The following is a 12,500-nucleotide window of genomic DNA, read 5'->3' on the forward strand; positions in this document are numbered from 1 at the left end:
CGCAGCATAGATATCATTGCTTTGATTTGTTGTTCCTTTAAAACAAACATACAAATAGATCTGAACTTTGTCATTCTACTAGAATCCAAGGCTTTGGTAATCAAAATATTCTAGCTTCTGCTATACACAATGTAAATAACATCTCGATTGCGTTATACAATAAGATATGATTTCCAATGGAAATCATATCTTTGACCACTTATCGAGATGTTAAATAACCATCACATCGACGAATATAATAATATGTATGTATATACCATATATACATATATATTTAAAACAGTATTCATATGTATATATATATATATATATATATATATATATATATATACACACACATACATACTCTATAGTATATATAACTTCTGACGTTAGTAATCAGAATTCTTAAATGACAAAAATTATCAATGGATTAGTTACCTAGGAAATGTAAAAGAGATTACTAATACAATATTGATTTGGGAACTTTCTTGGTTTAATTATTGATTTAGGAAGGAATGTCTGGCGTCACAGAGAGCGTTACAGCTAGTGATGCAAGAATACATTTTCTATAACACATATTATATCCAATAAAAGTATTTTAGTAATATTTCATATCATAAATCTGCAAAAATTAAATCTCCCGGAATGTTAGTGCTAAATTACCAGTGAATCTCAATTTCCACTGTACAGAGCTATTCACTTAAACACAAAGAAGACAAGACGATAAAGCTGACTTATTCATGTGTAAAACGCTTCCCTAAGATCATTCCTTACCTCTGTCATATGATAATCATCCTAAGAAACGCTATACCCACGTTCAAGGCCCTTCGGTTTTCATTGCTTATCGCAAAACGATCACTTAATTAATGAATTACAATGCCTAAAACCCCGAGAGCACACACGTGTGTCCTTCCTTCTTATTAGATGTTGTTTAGTGGCATCTTTACATGGTTGAAGAGAGAGAAAAAGCGTCTAAATACTAAGAATTGATAATTACAAAGTATCGCATTACGCATATCAAGGACAGACACTCGGAAGAGATGTCGCCGCAAAGTAACCTTTTACTTTCATCTCCAGCATCGAACTTGGTAGGTACTGGATGTTGAAAGAAGATGTATCCCGTCAGTCTATGGTTACTGATTCTCTGTCGATATCTGTGGGGTGAGCATTTAAGTACGGTTTACTTCCACAAAAAAGTATCGATTCTGGTGCTGATATTATTATTATTGTTATTATTATTATTTGTTATATTATTATTATTATTATTATTATTATTATTATTATTATTATTATTATTATTATTATTATTATTAAGTAACATAATAGTAGATCCTCCTCATGGGAAATGTTCCCTATATGGATCTAAGGTCTGCATACTTTTATATAAAATCATATATGCAATACAGCGGCAATCTTCGAATTGTATCAAATAAATTTTCCTGTGACTAACATTTGCACTGGTCTATGAAAGAAACTGTTCGCCCTTTCTGAAATCTATTTACAAAAAAACTTTCGATTATTGTCTCCGGTGCTCCATGTTATGTGCAATAATGAAAAAGAATCTTAAATGTAGGCATTCTGAGCATTCGAGCTTGACTTTGTAATGGAGGGTGAAGACATTTAATTTTCTGTTACAGCTTAATTAACTTTAATTTTTGTGGAGTTTCCAGCAGGTTTCAATGAGATTTAATTGATTTTAAACAAACTTTGGTTGTCATAGTTAGAACAATGAAATTGAGAAATTCCCTCTGTGGCTACAAGAATGATAGAGAAATTTCCTGATCTTTCTGATATTACAAATAAAATACGGTTTAAGAAAAGCACGGGTTATTCTGCTAACCAACTGACACCTTTATGAACAAACAGAAATTATATATTTACAAGACAATGAAAAATGAGTTAAATTTTTCAAGTACTGTTACGAGGACGATTATCTCTCTCTCTCTCTCTCTCTCTCTCTCTCTCTCTCTCTCTCTCTCTCTCTCTCTCTCTCTCTCTCGGTAGAACAGGAAAATCAATATGCTATACAAAAGGCGGAGAAGTGTGAGATCATATGTTTCCAATGTTATGTTGCAAAGCCGAGGTGTGTCACCACAGTTTGTGGATCGGATGTCCGAGGTCAGCACAAGTGACAGTACCCTGGAGAAGTCAATGAGACGAGGTTAAGGGGTGGCTGATAACTGTGGTTATGGGAAAGAGTTGCTTTTTATTTATTTATTTATTTATTAAAAACAAAGCTTGCTGACGATACTGATCGTAGTAGTCGTCAAAGGCACTGTTGTGGCCTCGTTTGATAATTCCAGGAGATTTCAACGAATCTCCGAATAGTGAGCACTACCGGCTCATGCGTTAAGCGTATAATTAGGTTACCTTCCCTCTCCGTCTGTCTGTCTGTCTCTCGCTGCCTCTTTATATATGTACTATGTATATATATATATATATATATATATATATATATATATATATATATATATATATATATATATTATATGTATATATATATATACATATATATATATATTATGTATATATGTATATACATAATATATAAATTTATATATTATGTATATATATATATATACTATATATATATATATATATATTATATATATATATATATATATATATATATATATATATCCTTATAATATGAGCATATACACGGTAATCCAATTCCACCTAGTTCATATAACACTGAATATAAAAATATTCAAATATTTTTTTAAACTGTGTGATTTCTGGCTATTGGTTTAGTTACTTTTTACGACTAAGGTTTCGGTTTTAGCTTAAAATTACTCTGAGTCTCTCAGGTATCTTTGTAAACATACCTGATCTCCTCTACACATGTATGTGCCTGCGCGTGCTAGTGAGAGCATGCACTCATTTTTTGGAGGCAGCATAAATGTATGGTACCTTTTATCTAATCCGACTTACATTGCTCATCGACGACAAATTTATATTGTTTACAGACGGCTCAATATAACGAGCAGTTTACATGTAGTACCCCTTTCGTCGAATCTTGCCAGGTTTTACCGCTTGCTAAGGATCTTTTTCAAAGCCTTAAGTGGCCTCGCCACTTCCTCTCCTCCCACCAGCCCGCCATCCACACCGAACCATTCGACAGCTGGAGAGTCTATTGCAGTAGACAGACGCAAACGAAAAGAATATACGGGGCAGCGGGAGGAAACCGAGACTCGGTGGTGACCATGTAATGTGATATCTGGAACACGGTCATCCATTCAGGCTGGGAGGGAAGACAAGTCGTCTGCAAAGAAGGGGGTCTGGGGAGCAGGAAAAAGCAGGAGACAGAGAGCAGAGGTACACAATTATTCCTTAATATGTTTAATTCTATATTTATTGCACTGTTTTCTTGCTTGTCACAATACTGGTTTTATGACTCCTTAGGATCATAATTCTTACAAATACACTAGTAAATCAAAAGATTATGTCCATATATTTTCATATTATTCTGGCTCCTGTGCTTGCTTCTGAGTTCTCGAGTGTCAAGGCTATGAGCCCATGCATACATAAAGCGCCTCAGTGGCGTGATCGGTATGGTCTTGGCCTACCACCTCGGTGGCCGCGAGTTCGATTCTGAGGCATTCCATTGAGGTGTTAGAGATGTGTATTTCTGGTGATAGAAGTTCACTCTCGACGTGGTTCGGAAGTCACGTAAAGCCGTTGGTCCCGTTGTTGAATAACCACTGGTTCCATGCAACGTAAAAACACCGTACAAACAAACAAACTAACAAACCCATGTATACATAGAGCACAAATATTACGTAACAGTAAAATTGTGTTAGAGTAGTTTAATTGATTTACATTTTAGAGCTATTAAGAAATTAAGTCTTCGAAATCAGGGCTGCCTTGAAACAAGATGTGCGAACTATCAGCTAAAAAGAGTCAGCGTGAATTTAATTGAAACTGCGAATCCTACAGGGAATTAAGCATAATGCCCTTCTCTGAAACAAACATGAACTTTTCGTCTTAATCTAAGGAAACAGGAGGATTTATGGCCTATAAAGATGGGGACAATAGATCTGTTTTCTTTCACGACTTTAGGAGCAGAAATGAAGGTGGTAGGAATATGAAAAATTTTCCAGCAGATAGGAAACACGTGTTGAGGAGAAGAGAAGCACGGCAGTTTATATATAGATATTAAACCCTAAAAGTTATTCCAGAGTTTAGGCATAAGCTACGTTTTACAGTAAAAGGAATTTTTGGAAACATAGTTTTGAATATAAAACCTATTTTCCTAAATTCTCCAGTTTTTTGCGTTTGTCTCCAAAGAGAACACTACAGAATCTTTGTTTCTATGCACCACTTTTGGTCGTTCTCAGTTTATCTTCTGAGTAGCATTTGCTGTGCCTCTTAATCTTCATTTTCCTCTTCCTCTCTCCTTCTCCCCTTCAGTGTTCTCTCTTACTGAGGCTTATACTTCAAGATCCCCAGAATCTGCCCATCAATCTAAGAATAAATCTCATTTACTTTTTGCAGCGATTCATCTCTACCAGAGCCATTCGATCCTATCTGTCGACATTAAAAGCGAACGCGAATTGCATTTCAAATCCTTGTCTTTGGTCCAGGTCGCTGCAGTTCTACTAAGAGCATGTTGTAATGAATTTGTTGACTATTTTTCTTTGAATCCAAACGAAAAATGTTGTTATCTGAAGTTGATATTAGTAATGGAAAAGAGAAAGGAAACTACTAAATATGAAAGGGCTACGATCTTTTACTTAATTTATATGAGTTATTTTGGTTTTGTATGTCTTATTTCGATCAATATATACTACATGTGCGTAGATTTAAATTTGTGAATTTTCATAATTATCATTTTTCGCAAGAGGGCATTCCATTTTGTGGAAAGATGATCAGTAAGCAAAAGGCATTGTTTTGAACTATACCATATGAATATGTAGTACGCATGCTGAATCATAATACTAGATGATAATATCGTCACTTTCCCAACCGGTTTCTAAGCCGAAGGAGACCTGACTTGCACCCTGTAAGAGTCGGACCTCATCTGGTGATTGATGGCATTAGCCATAGTGAATACCCAACAGATCTCAGTGAGTTACCACCTGTAAATTTACGAATGGTTCCTCAGCTGTCAAATAGTCCTTGGCTCATATATCAAAGTGCTTCTGCAAGAGATGCTATACTTTACCTTTCTGACAGATTCGTTGCATCCACTAGGTCACTGAACCTTACCTGAAAATGAAGAAAATATTAGTTAGTTCTTTTTATTTCATTTTACTCTTAACCTACCTCGTAAAAAAGGCGAAATATTAACTTCATGGAAGCCTGATTCACTTAAAACCAAATAAATGTTAAAAGGGTTGTGTAATATAGTTCCAACAGTTAATTGTATCATTTCGTAAACTTATAAAATAAGTAGAGATATATTAATAGTTTAGAGTGACTACTATTTTATGCAACTTAGAAAATGATGTTCAAAATGAATTATGCTGCCACCACTGTCAACTACGACATAAAATGATAAAATCAAAGTTGAAGCCAGCCCAGAATATTTTATATAATTGTGTCGTTAATCGCCCAATAACTTCGCCACAACCAAAAATAACATCGTTCCAAACAATTTTCTTTTATTTCTTAGATAGAAAACATTTGTTATGATAAATTGGACTTTAAAAGATAAAGTGTAAATGACTTCAAGTTTTTATTATAGTTTTTCCTTTTATCTGCAGATTACGCCATAAGAGATCCTGCTTCTGAGTTGCAGAATGCCCCTGGAACAAAAGGTCCAATTCGCCTCGCCGTTTTCTTTCTCTTCAAAGACTTGTGCCCTTCGTGAGTGGAGGGGAACTACCAGGTTTACGCGCTCGGTCCCAAAACAAACGAAAGGAGAGGCGAAGTTCTTCACGGTGACCTCATTGTCGCAACAGGTATGGGAAGCTCGGTTTTTATTTATTCTTACTAAATGAAGTGAGACTGACTGCTTTATCAGACCACTAGTGTGGTTTATTTTTCCTGTGATTCAAATCATTCACAAGAATACTCATGACGTCATTCGAGATGGAGACTAAGCAAGAGACATATTTGTGAAAGACTTAAATGGCTTTTTAGTCACTAAAGTGCCACACTCACGATGTTTTTGTTTCTCTGTAGATGCAAGCCTTCAGGTTCACAATTTTTTTTTTTTTTTTTTTTTTATAAAAATTGTCCCATCCAATCTGCAATTAGGGGAATCAGCAGAAAGCTGTAATATTGACGTAAGTCATTCCTGGGTACAGGAACTCTTCTGGTCGGTCTTGATTCAGTATCTCTTGCCTCTTCGGAGTGGTCATGTCACCCATCACGCATGACCTTGTATCATGTATCCAGAACGATTTGGTTTATATCGAGAGAGAGAGAGAGAGGAACATTAAAGCATTATTGATATAATTTTGCATCACAAAGCACCACTAAATTTTATGATTCTTTCTGACACATGACGGTTGTGCACATGTACTTTTCTGTATAAAAATTAAAACAAATAAGTATTTAAGATTGTTATGAAAGTGCAAGACGATTGCAGATTTTTTCGTATGCCCGAAATTCCTCCTATTAAACATGGATGAACCTGATGATGCAAACGAAAGATGACTGACCAGACTAGCTGGACGCGTTTATCAGCTCTCCAGTTTAAATATCAGGAGCAGTAGCGCAGTGGTAGTAGTAGTAGTAGTAGTAACATTTGAGCCAGGCGTTTGTGCAAGAATGTGCAACCAGATAAGAGAGGCAGATAGGCACCCAGGCACGGTCTCACAGCAAGTGGGAGATAGAGAGGAAAGAAATAGCACACCCAGGCTGATTCTCTCACGGAGAACTTGCAATACATCGCAATCTTTCTGTTTCTGGGTTTGTTCCATTTTTTCTTCGTCTTTTCCCATTTTCGCAGAGCGTCTCTCCATTGTCTTCATTCGTTTCTTATCTCTTTTCTGATCGTTGACAGGCCGATTCAAATAGCCAATACGGATTAACAAGGGAAGACCGTTGTCGTTGTTATTGTATTTAGAGGCCATAAAACTGATAGCCACTCTTGTACAGGCCTCTCAAGGGCTGAACCTCCACCCCTATTCCCTGAGGATCCTTCCCAACTCCCCCTCACACCTGGGTAGTTTCGGAGTGATGTTGGTGGTGATACTGAAATGGAAAGGAATTTCTCATTTCGAACAATTGCGTTTCCGATTTATTCCTCTTTTAAACGCCCTCTGTCGAATCTTATGCGGTGAAGGTAAGGATAAGTCAGTGGACATTTACAATATTTGCCGAAACGCTCTCGTGCCTCCACAATCAATAACTATATCATTCAACTGTCAGATGTACGCCATAGTTACAGTTTTTACATGACTCGTAAATCATATTTATTACTTTTCAATCTGTCAATGCCCACCTGCTATCTGACTTTCCCCATGAAGCCCGCATGTTACGACATCAGTCACCTCTATTGTGCCACAACAAAAACCTTAAAACGGTTTGCGGCTCTTTGTCGCACTCTTAAAAAATCGCTTTGCAGCATCTAGATCATCAACCTTCGGAGATTTCACCACCGTATTGATACCGATCAAGAGCCGTGTCTCGCTGCCCATTCTCTGCCCCTTCTCCGACCCTCTTCCGGAACGTGGAGCCGATGGAAATACTGAAAAAAGGTCGGCGCGGTAACTGGGCGTCTTTTGTAACCTTTTTGTTCTTCGATTCGTAACACAAATTGGAATGTTGGAAATATTTTCTACCATATGTTGTGGAAATCTTCGTTACATGTTTTAAATATTTTTCCGTAATTTCGTGAAATTTCTCACTGAGTGTCAAAGTTATTTCAAAGTATTGTGTATTGGCTTTCGAGGCTAATCTCGATGAAAGAGAAAATTTCAAGGTATTTTGTGAACTATTTTTCAGCGCTGGGATGGGTTTTCAGTAAATTTTCAATGTTCAGTGAACATTGAAAGTGCTTCCCATTACTTTTGAAAGCCCAAATCAACGGGTATCAAGAGAATTCTAGGTGAAATTTATATCCACTGTCAATATAAGAGCAGGGTTCTCTCAGAATATTTCTTATTACCGATTTCTGACCCTTTAGCAGCTGATAACACAAATAAAAATTCTACTGTATGGTTTCTACTTCCTTTTTCCGGATATCGTGATCGTAACTGAGTCTATTTTCTACTCAGAATGGAATGAGTAATCTTGAAATGGAGAACCATTTAGAGGTCATGCACTCATGTTTAAGATATAATATACCAGACATTCATACAAACACAAACACGCACACACACACAAACACACACACTATATATGCGTACATATATCTGGCTGAGTGCATAATGCCTAAAAAATAAAAAAACTGGCCATGGAAACCAAACGGGATGTATAAAGGGACTGTTAATGAATACGGGATGTATGAAGGAACTGTTAAATCCATTTGCCTTCTCTGTGATGTAGTGTGGATGTTAAATACAAATGGAAAAAGTAGGTTACAGTTGGTGAGGTGAGTTCTTTGCATATTGAATGTTGAGTGAAAGGCGTTGAAAGGATGAGAGATGCGCAAGATACAGCTAGATATTCTAAGATACCAAGCGTGACAATTTTCTTCATGAAAACTATATTGTACTCAGAAATTTTAGTATTCTTCACCAAGTACTATTTTACTCTATATTTTAACAATATTGTATTTTTTACAGCATTTCCTCGTTACTTCTGTCTGAGTAAATCATAAAAAAAAGCAGTTTGTCTTATTAGATATTAATCTATTATGGGGATCACTTCATTCCTTCCACATTTTTTCATTTAGTAGAGGCCGCCGTCAATTCGCTAGAAATTCCTTCTTTTTTGATATGAGGTCCGCTTCAGTACATTTAGAATGTACTCTGTACTTCCAAGCACTTCTTCTAAAACCTTAATTACATCTGGAATGTGCAGTATAATCCTAAGAAGTCGCATTACATGTAAACGTCATTTGCATTTTATCCTCATGGTGTTTTTCATTGCGTATAAACCAAGTATTTCAGGGAGCAGTTGACACATTTTTTCCCTTGCTCTGAAAAATCCTCAAGATTACTAGCTACTTTTTGCCATCAAACAAGAATTAAAGGCTCGGGGCTTTCATTAAATCACAGAGAGATTAGAGTCTCATTTGTTACCGAGACTAAGTGCAGGTCGGCCCATTAAAGACGTTGATATTGAGGCAAAAACTAGACGCGATGTCATAATCATGATTCCAAGACAGCATTGTCATGTAGATTACAGGTAAATAAAGCATGGCCTATCGTACACTACAAGGAAGTTTTTATGCAGGATGGAAGATTAATAATTTTCGAGAATCTAGATCAAGAGCGCAAATTCAAATAAAAATATTTCTCCACTTATCATCATTGTTTTTGCATTCCTGACCCTTGAGATTACATTTCTCTCTTTACCAAGACGATTATTAGATACACGTGTAACGAAATTTTTCGTCACAGGAGTAATCATTTGACAATCTCGATCATCTGCATGTAAAGTGCAACAATTTGCGTGAATTATTCCTTCTAAAATTACGTGGCCATTACTGTGAAGCGAAATGTAATGAGTCACTTTTTGCAGGAATAAATGATAAAAAATCATGTTGCAGCATTCAGTCTTTAACAAGTCAATTTCTGTAATGGTGATCAGCTATTGTGGTCATTCAGAAGTGAAAGTTACACACACATGGAGAGAGAGAGAGAGAGGAGAGAGAGAGAGAGAGAGAGAGAGAGAGAGAGAGAGAGATGTACTTTGACTCTGATTATACGGGCATTATTGGTATTTAAGAAAATTCGTGTAGTGTAAAATAATGACTTGTAACCCGTGTATATTTTTGGAATCATCTTGAATATGGAAACCAGGAAGATGACGCAACAATTGTTAGGAAGATGGTAGAGCAAAGGGAACATTAGATTTGCAGATATATGTGGTAGGAAATATATCCGATGGCTGTAGACCACCTTGTGGTAGGGGTGTAAGAATACTACCACCGTAGGTCCTGTGTGTCGTAAAAGGCGACTAAAAGGGCAGCTGCTGCCTTGCAGTTTCACTTTTTAGTAAAAGGCAAGGCCCACCGCCAATAACTGTGGAAACTGCTGCATTGCAGGTGGACTATTTAGTCAAAGGCAAGGCCCACCGCCAATAACTGTGGTTGATGACAGCAAGGGCATGCGGTCGTAAAAAAACCTTTGCCAAATAATAAACCATGCCTGATGCTGTAAGGAAAGGCGCATCAGGGAGCCGACCCCCTAATGTAGGGATAACAGTGGGAAAGAAGAAGATATCCGATGACTGTAGAATGGCAGAAGAGAAGAGCTTGGAGCGTGCACACAAGCCAAGGTTGGACTGTATGGGGAGAGGTCAGTAGTGGCAAAAGGTTAGCTGAGCGAAACCCTTGATGGATTAGTGTTTTGGGATAGTTTGATCATAAGGAAAGTATGGAGGTTGATAGGAAAGAGATGACCGGATAGGATAGATGGAATTCAGAAGGTATTAGAAAGGAAGAGCTTCAATATCCACAAAGTAAAAAACTTTCTTCAAGGTAGTTGTTAATAGCTCGGTATGTTTAAGGGAATTCGACTTGTTGCTGATGACCCTTTTGTGTGGGCGCATGAAGTCGCTAATGTTGTAGGTGTTTTCTGCTGAGCTGGTTCATCCCAGAGTCAGAAGTAAAGTATCCTTTTCTGGGAGCCGTCCCCTGTTAGAGAAAGGATATATTACCACACTACTGGCCCTCTAATGACGTTGGTGCAAGGTATTAGCGTTCCATTTCTTTTCTAGGCAAATCGTTTGGATGAGGTTGCTAGTCCCAACTCTTCTCTTCCCCTCCAGCTGACGCTGATTATCCATTCAATTCTAGGCCGCTCGGTGTGGGCTGGCCAAGATCAAATGATGGGCTTTGCGATTGCGAGCCCAGGGCTCTACCGCAGTTGAGCTCTCCAGACTAACGGAAAAATAACAATAAGACGCTGTTTTAAACACTAGAAACACTAACATAAAAAATGTAGGGGAAGACACCAGAGAAAAAGAAAGAAAAAAATGAGAAACCCGAAAGTAAAAACGGGGTTACGGATGCTATAAAAAGCGACCACTTGGATGACGTAACGGACAAGCATTCAAACCGCTGATCCCGTTCTCACGCACCCTGGCGAAGCCTCACGACTCGACAACCGGCGAGTTTTGCATTTTGCCTTCTATGCGATTTGCTGCATGATCCAGAGGGGTTACTCCTTCCGCTCTAAGGCGACGACGAAAAGTTGCAACGCGTGCCCGATTGTTCACGCGATGACTGGTGAATATGCGATTGAACTGGATCACAGCTTGGGGTGATAACACACCGTGGCACTCGCAGAGCACGAAGGGGCTACAATTACTTTAGCTGCGCGTGTTTACCGTAACATTAGTTACTCTGGTGACGTAACAAAGGCAAAAAGGATTTTAAGTATACATTAGAAATTAAAATACTTGAATAAAACTTTTAAAGGTACAATTCTATAATTATGTAATGTTGAGTCAAATCTATTGTTGATATTCAGTATCATTTGACGTTTACTACTCAGCAGACAAGAGACATTATTCATATGTATACTATACTTGTGGACAGAGAGAGAGAGAGAGAGAGAGAGAGAGAGAGAGAGAGAGAGAGAGAGAGAGAGAGAGAGAGAGAGAGATGACATTACCTTTCACTCTGAATTCCAGTTATTCACGAGCCAAATTAAAGACTAATGACAAAAAAAGTGCTTTCTCACGACACGCGAGACAAACAATTAGTCTTAGAACAAAGCAGATGACAGAACGTAAGTAATTGCTTGATAAACTCGTTAACCGAAAGAGATACGCTCATTTGACTGCCCCTGAGGGGCTAATTAGCCGCAAGTTAAATGGCCACGCTTTGAATGCTTCCTCATCCGAAAGCTGTCATTTGAATATTCGTGTAACGTGAAGAGTAGATCGTGTTCTGAAGTGCATTCTCTATGTCCTGATTGCCATGCGCGTTCCTTGAGGAAATTCTATTGAAGCCATATACGCACACATCAACGTAATTTATCACCGCTATTATTTTCATCTGCTCTTAGCATTTAATGACAGCTAAATAAATGATATAAAAGCAAACAGCAATAACTGGCAAGCTTTTTTCTACGAGAAGGAGGATATTACCTTTAACTAAGAGTAATCTGTGGTCAGTTTTCTTACTGCGAGATAAATAGGAAATTATAAATGATTTATTTATCTGAGTGCATTCTTAGGGTTTTTACTTAAATTAGTTGCTCATTTATAAGGAACAAACCAAAAGGGTCATGAACGTACTGTCAATGAAATAATTATTCACTTGTGTGAAAAGTTACTCAACAGCAAACACTCAAACAGACTTGTAACTGATTTTAGGTATCATACGGAAATAATTTTTTAGTTGACAGCTGAATTTCCTTTATTATGGTTTTTGTTTTCAAAAGGCTCATCCAAGAAAATATGTGGCCATTACTCCAATACTGAGCCAGAGGACATTGGAAAATATT

At 37.4% G+C, this 12,500-nt stretch overlaps 1 protein-coding gene and 1 long non-coding RNA gene across 4 annotated transcripts in view; one reads left to right on the top strand and one right to left on the bottom strand.

Moving 5' to 3' along the window:
* Window positions 1–12,500, bottom strand: part of LOC135224726 (uncharacterized) — a 146,568-nt gene that overhangs the window by 57,499 nt on the left and 76,569 nt on the right. The window lies entirely within an intron of this gene.
* LOC135224736 (uncharacterized) overlaps window positions 1–12,500 on the top strand; it is a 150,716-nt gene that overhangs the window by 51,356 nt on the left and 86,860 nt on the right. For both annotated transcript variants that reach the window (XR_010316816.1, XR_010316817.1), the window contains exon 2: window positions 5,691–5,888. This is a non-coding gene — a long non-coding RNA (uncharacterized LOC135224736). The remainder of the gene's footprint in view (window positions 1–5,690; window positions 5,889–12,500) is intronic.

This window comes from Macrobrachium nipponense, chromosome 20 (assembly GCF_015104395.2).
Source record: "Macrobrachium nipponense isolate FS-2020 chromosome 20, ASM1510439v2, whole genome shotgun sequence".
Classification (NCBI taxonomy): domain Eukaryota; kingdom Metazoa; phylum Arthropoda; class Malacostraca; order Decapoda; family Palaemonidae; genus Macrobrachium; species Macrobrachium nipponense.